This window comes from Buceros rhinoceros, unplaced genomic scaffold, assembly GCF_000710305.1.
Source record: "Buceros rhinoceros silvestris isolate BGI_N320 unplaced genomic scaffold, ASM71030v1 scaffold5898, whole genome shotgun sequence".
Lineage (NCBI taxonomy): Eukaryota > Metazoa > Chordata > Aves > Bucerotiformes > Bucerotidae > Buceros > Buceros rhinoceros.
In genome coordinates, this window is record NW_010428548.1 from 3643 (window position 1) to 11122 (window position 7480).

Below are 7480 nucleotides of genomic sequence, written 5' to 3' on the forward strand. Positions count from 1 at the left end.
ATTTAAAAGTAACAGTAAAAATTTTATTTAAATACACCAGAATTAATTTTTCAAACTCAGCTCCTCTGGGATAAAATTACGATATTCTCTTTTATTATTGAATCTCATATTAAAACTCTCATGGCTCAGTTTCCCATGATTTTGCCTTTCTGCAATTTAACATCTAGTTTTGTACTGGAATAGATTAATTTTTACATTATGAGAGTGGGAAGTAACTTTGTCTGATGGGAAAACTCAGCATTGGAAAAGGTATTGGAAAGGTAGACGGTAGTTCTTCCAAGTCAGGGGAGCAAGTGTGAACAGTGCAACTAAAGTGGATTTATTTTATCATTACCAGCTTACATTACATGCACCCACCCTATTCTTAATCTCACAGAGCCTACAGAGCACTATGTGCTCTGAGCAGCGTGTCTATGCAGGAACTGATGACCTGCACGTTTAGGTCGATGACCACCTTCAGTGCAGGTTTTCACACAAAATTAAGCTGTTACGTAATTAATCTTCAGGTGTTTGGGAGTAGTGTTCCTACAAACATAACACCTGTACTGCAAGGCAATGCAAGGCTGTTAAAAGAGAGGGATGCCACAGACCTTAGTCCTCTGGGAGGGTTGCAACAGACTCATAAAAAACGCTGGCTCTTGAAGCCACTGCTTGAGGGAATGGGCAAAGGGGGCTTGTTGCAGCAGGCTCTTGGCAGACGCTGGCAGGACCCCAGATCACAGGCCATGGGTTCGGTTACCCTTCTGACCTCCTGGGGTCACACAGCCACATACCAGAGCTGCCCCCAGTCTGTGAGACCTCACCTTGACAGCAGGGCAAGATTAGAGTACTTGGCACTTGATCTGCATTGGTATCATCGTCCTGCCAAATGGAGGCAGATCTTAGCGCTTCACAGCAACGTCCTTCCTCTGGAGTGCAAATCAGTGACAAGAACACACAGGTATATTCCGAGAGTGACTTGTCACTGACCAGAAAGGATTATGCCGCTACCACTGCTCGTGGGTCCCACACAGAAATGAGTTTCTAATCCAAGCACTGTGAATTCGATTGTAGGAATAACATATTGGACTTCAGCGGTTCTAGTTCCCCCTCAAAGAACAGGAGCAGCACAGCACCTGAACATGCTTCCTGCAAGAATTACCATGGAAAAGAAGTGGCGAGATTCTGTTAGTGCCACTGAAAGAGCATGCTGCCAGAACGGTGGTTTCAGAATCCTCATTATATTAACCAACAGGTCACCTTAAATCCCACTAGAAATTTCACTGATCTCGAAAGCCATGATGTTCCTGTTTGATTGGTTTAATGCAGAGGTGCGGAGGTGCTGAGAACAAGGCCGTTCTCTTAGCCTCGTGTCCTCAGCAGGCGGCTGAGAAAAGCTGAATTCCAGTCCTGAGCTCAACAAACCAACGCTGGTATGTAGGAACTTAATAGTCACCCCTTTCCCTATGTCCACTTCTTGTTATGTGACTGAGTTCATTAACAGAAATTATTGAGAAATAGACATTTTATCCATAAGTCACATTTAACAGACTCATAAACGATATAAATACCAAACCCATCTTTCACCTGTTTGGGCTGTACAGAGTCCTACCCAAGTCAGTTACCCAGAAAGGTTTCTTTACTTCTGTAAGTAAATGTGAAGGAAATACACAGCAATTTTTCTTACTTGCCTCTTATGCGTACTTTAAAACACATTAATAGTCTTTTCAAATAAAATTAAAAACCCCTTGACAACATGGATCCTAGGAAGAGATTTAGCATAAAGTACCTACAGGTGCATTTAGAGTGAAGCTCTTAAGAAGTATCCACAGCCCTGCAAAGGCCCATCCCCAGTACAAATACCTGTGCATTACAAAGAAGTTGTAACTGCAGTATACAGAAATTCCTTGACATCACAGCCTGAAAGGTCGGAAGGCTTTCAAAGCCACAGAAGATGCCTGCGCTCACTGCAGAGATGCCGTGCTGATCACCACCCCGACAACTGCATGTATTTGTAGCTGTCTTTGCTGACTGTTCCGTAAAGCACCGCGGTGTTCACATTCAGCAAGTTCTTGGAGGGCTGCTACGGGAACAGCAGTTTGAGTCTTTCCCTTTGCGGATAATTCCCAAAAAGTTAGTGAAACAGCTTCCTAGGATCGAGACTGAACTTACTCAGGTCGTACTTCCTGCTCCCAAACAGGAAGACCTACAAATAACCCCACTTCTACTGGAGGGTTTAAGACAGAAGCAAACATTTTGGGAACTCGCGTCTAGTTAGGTTCCTAAATGACTCTGCAGTTCGCAGTTCAAGGGCTGAATTGCATTGCCAATAGCGTGCAACCGTAAGAAATGATTTCCAGTCTCCTGCAGATCACTGTTCCTCAGAATCCCTCCCATTTAAGCATGAAAACAGGGCTTGGTTTGGGGAAATGCAGTCACTCTCCTTTCCTTTGCTTGTTGAACTTTTTCATGGCAGTGTTCCCAACAGCTTAAAAGCTGTAGCTGTAGAATGAGGTGGCATCACAAAACTGAACAACGGGCTGGAATTTTAAGGAGCCAAATCCACTGAGCACGATGCTCCTGTCCATTAGAACTGTGAAATACGTTAGCCTTAGTGAAACACGGAACTGAGCACTGCGTAGTGAGATGAAATCGCAAATGTACTACGCTAGCTGCCGGATTTAGAAGTAACTCGGGGGCACAAACTCATTGCTGAGTATGTTGTAAACGCAGGAGAAGAAAATCCAGGCGCTGGGTCACTTTTTTAGTGTACAGAAACTAAACCCCACGACTTCAAACCCAACATTCTACACATGCTGTGTGGAAAACAACATTCAAGCTTAGGAACAAAGATCCAATAATATAAAACACAGGACATGAAAGACTGCCAAACCCTTAATCCTATTAATCTACTGACTTTAATCCCTAACTTTCTCATTAAAAAGTGTCTCAGTAACACGGGGTTTCTTCCGCACAGAGGATGGGGCATGCAGCTACGAGTGGAAATCTGCAATAACACGATGTAGGGCGTTTGACAGACTCTGGAGTATAAAGAGAGTGTTATTCTTCAGCTGAATTTGGGCAGATGTTGATTACTAGTCAAATGAGGTGGTATTTGAGGCTTGCAAAGTAGAAAGAAATATTTCTGGTAACACGAGTAGCAGCTGTAAAAACAGTGCAGAGAAATAAAACTGGCCTTGAACAACGTTAGGAAATCATGCTAGTTTGTAGGTAATACTTCAGTTAACCAAATACCACAGGTCTGTTAAAAATACACCCACGTCTTCCATTCGAAAGTTTATAAAAACTAGATTTTAAAACTCACTCTCATAAATTGAATTATTCTTCTAATTAAATAAAACTGCATCATCTTCTGGTTTAACAAGGAAGCCAAGCCCGATCAACTCTTGCCTTCCACACAACAAACTTTTCCATCCAGAGCCAAAACCACACAGAGGTTCACAAAATCCTGACCTACCTGAGAGTGCTAATGAGTTGAATATAGGCCTCCTACTTTCTGAAAGGCTCAAATGGAGATGCAGAGCAGCCCCATTTTGTGCTCATAAAACACAAAAGAGTAAATTCTGCAAAGCATTTACACCAAAAAATAATACAGTGCAAATCAGTATCTGTATGAAACAGTGAAAAAATAATCTTTGGTATCTGCTTTATCGGCTTCAGAACTAGTCATGGGCTTTTCAAGAGGGTGCGTTTTTGGAATGCAGTCATTTTTTCTGAATAAAAAAGCCATGAATAACAATGACTGGTGAAATATCCTCATTTATCACCTAGAAAAGGTTTCACTGCTGTCACGTGTAACTAAAGCATTTGCACAGTGGCTATATTGATTGGGTAGAGGGACCCATACCGATTAACATCTTCAACCTTTCCAAACCTATTCGTGACCTTTCCCTGCAAGGCCAAATATGTAGGACTTTTCTCCTTGTTTTCTGTTTCGCATGGGGTGAGTAGAATTTAGGTCTGGCCAAATGTTTACTTAAATGAATCTTCCCCTTCAGAAATTTCCATGGAGTTCTTTTAGCCTAAGTGATAAAATTTTACTAAGAGTATTTGATTTTTCAGTTACGGATGCGGTCGTTATCTTACCACACTTACCTTCCCGTGCAACTGGAAGCACCACCAAGGCTAGGCAATGCTCTTCCATACGTTGCTTTCCATAGAGTCACAGGAAAAAGCCTGCAGGCTTCAACAAGCTCTGTGGTTACAGACCCAAGACACTCAGGTCCAAACAGTCCAGGAAACTCCACTAGTTTTCATTCCTGTGATTTCAGAAAGTGTTGTTCAGTTAATTACTGTGCTGCTAATTTAGTTATTTTACAGATGGCTATAAGCATTTATTTGATGGAATACCAGAAAACTAAACTACAAAGCAGGCAAAATGAAACTGCTTTCCTTCCTAACTAGCATATACACCTTTCCATCTAAAGGCTGCTTGACTTTGGGTCTAGAAGTTGTGGAGGAAGAGTGAGTATTAACAACGTAGACTTACAGATAAGAAATCCACCCTGAAGATACAGGGGAGAAGATTTTTTCAGATTCACTCAGTATTGGACCAGCTTTGCTGCTGCTGTTCCATTCTCTTTTATCTGGAATTAAACTAGTACAACAGCTTCAAACATCTGAGCTGAGTTACGGCTTGGAAATGGAACAAGGGTTTGCTGATCTGTCCTGTTCAAAGATAAAGTGACTGATGAACTGTTTGCTGAATGCATTTGTTGGGTTTCAGCTGTTTACAGATCACTCAATAGCATCTTGCTTGGTTCTCACAAGAGAAAAGAAAGCATAGAGGTTTCATGTTAGGGTTCCACCCCCAAAAAGAATCAGGATGATCTAGCATCTCAGCAGATAGCCCAAAGTAATCAGCTGTCTCTCTACTGAAGTTGAAACAATTAAAAGCTTGCATAATAATTCAGAAATCAATGCTGCAAAAGAATGGTTGCAGTCTCCTTGACATTGTAAGCATCAAAGCAAAAGCTGTGTGGAACACCCGTATGGCTGTGACACCGCCAGCCATCGGAAAGAGCTGCCAGCTTCATTCTCAAAGCAGTGCGTTATTCTATCTGTCTCCTCACCAAACTGGTGTTATCATCAATAGAACGGCAGCACTCCTGGGGAATCTAAGAGTCACCTCTGGTCTCCCACAAACACGGCATGAACCATTTTGACAAAACGTATCAGTTTTCGTTCAGTACCTAGACTTGATTTCCAACCTGCCACCCCCCCCCCCACAAGGCCTTGAGTCCTCTGCGTAAAAAGATAAAAACCACAGGAACACTCTGAAACTCTTTTTCAGAGGTGATGATGGTGGCCAGTGAATTTTGATTAAAATCCACTACAGAACCATCTGATGGTAAGGCACAGACCCCCTGGCAGAAGCAGTCTGTGGCTGTCTCGAAATGCCTGACCTAGGAAGAATTGTAAACCATGTGAACGTATCTATATAAACCAGAAGAGAATGAAAATATTTCTCATTAAAAGGACAGAATCTCAACCACATGGATGCCAAATTCTTCTTTAAAGAAGTTAAAAATTGGTGCAGTAGTGAACAGGTGGTGAAGCCCTTTCAGTGTTATCAAACTGATTCTGAGAGACCACAAATGAACTTGAGACAATTTGCAGAAGTGAAGTCGCCTACGAGTTTAACTCGGGTTAATTCCTGTAAATAAGGGTAAGGATTTACATGCCTCCAAGTTGAAAACCAAATAATGAAAGCAATGAAAAGCAGAGTAGTTTCTGAAAACAGAGTGCAGACCTTTGTCCATACAAACCATCTCAACTCACAAGATGTGGAAGTGAGCACTAGCAGAGCCTTTTTTTGGACTTAGAGCAGAGGAAAATGAAGAAAATTATAAATGGGAAAAGGATAAACAGCAATGGTGCGTTTATGAGACTGTAATTGGCAAATCCTTCAACATTCACAGAGAAACCAGAATATTTGCTGGTAAGGGACTTGCTTTGAAAAGGCCTTAAAACATTTCAGGTGAAGGGCAACTCAGGAAGCCGTAACACTGCCCTCCTGGTACTGGCACTTGGGAGGATTACTCGTGACTTTGTTCCATGAAAATGCAGCGGCTGCGATCCCTGCTCCAGGCGGTGAGTGTAACGCATGCCAGGATTTCCACAGCCACTGGCCATGTCAGCAGACAGCCGCTGCCTTACCGAGCGTGTGAGCGCCCACGTGTCTGTGCACAGACACATCTGCTACATTTCACCCCTCTCTGTCTCAGAGAAGTCAAAGCACTGAGATGGCGGTACTGCTCATTCTTTCTTGGTGAAACTCAAAGCTTCACCGTAAGCCGTAACAGGGCACCCGCGTCTCGTCTATCACTGAACTGTTCAGCGTAGTCTCTTACAAACGTGGCAGAGCTCACAGGGAAGGAGGCGATGCTGTACAGATGGGACAGCTGCTCTAACGCCTTTACATCCCCTGGTACGTTTGAGAGCTTTGGTAAGCAGTATGTAAACGGGCAGCAAATACCCACAACTTCATGTAGGACTCGCTCCAAGGTATCTGTTCTCTCCTTTCTATCCTGCGCTGCTTTAAAGCGGGTTCATTAATTTCAGTCTGTTGTGACAAATTCTGTGCAGATTCCTCTTCTTTTCCAAGGTTAAGATTATTCTCCTTGCCTCCTGACTCTTTTCCCTCTCTGCAAGAAAAATTAAGTATATCAAATGTCTAGTTTCCAATCTAAAGAAGAAATAATATTTTTTTTTGGTCTTATCCCTGTATTCATGGAACTCAGGTATTCAAAACTGTGTTCTGGGTTCCTCAGGCAGCTTTGATAGCATTATGTGCCAGTATGAGACCAAGAGTTTGTAAGACTGGACCATAATATACTGGATATGGATAATATACAGCATCTGGACACAAGGAAGGTAAAGGAAATGGTGTGTCTGACCCTGTCTTCAGACTTTATCTTGGACTCCTAGCGTTATTTTACTGAAACGTGTTGAGGTGAATCTGGTAGATGGGGCCAGTTCTGCTCACAGACTTGTACTTGATTTCTCATTGTTCACATTTAATTTCTTGGCCAGTTACAGAGCAATGCTTGACTTAAACTGGAAGCAAACCTGACCTGCAATTCCGTATGCTGGCCAGGCTACTCTGAAATCAGAAATTCCACCTGTGGGAGAACACTCCCAAGATCATCCCCGTCCTTTGGGTGGAACTGTTTGTTAACAGACAACCCTTGGCTGAGAGTTTTTCTGGCTGTACTGTAACCTGTGGCACTACCAACACCCTATTGCAGACTCTAGTTATTGCAAAGTAGTTGATCCCAACATTGAAATGAAAGTCATCAGTGTTATGTCACTGATTAGTTAATGCATCAGTTCTGGAAGTTTCCCTTATGATACTGCAAAATAAATTAAGGCACATAAGATTCAGAAAGTGTCTTGTAGTTAATTTACATGAGGAGTCTGTGTTCTTTAGAACAGACAGGCATATCTGTATCAGATGGGGTAACGCTGACTTAGAACC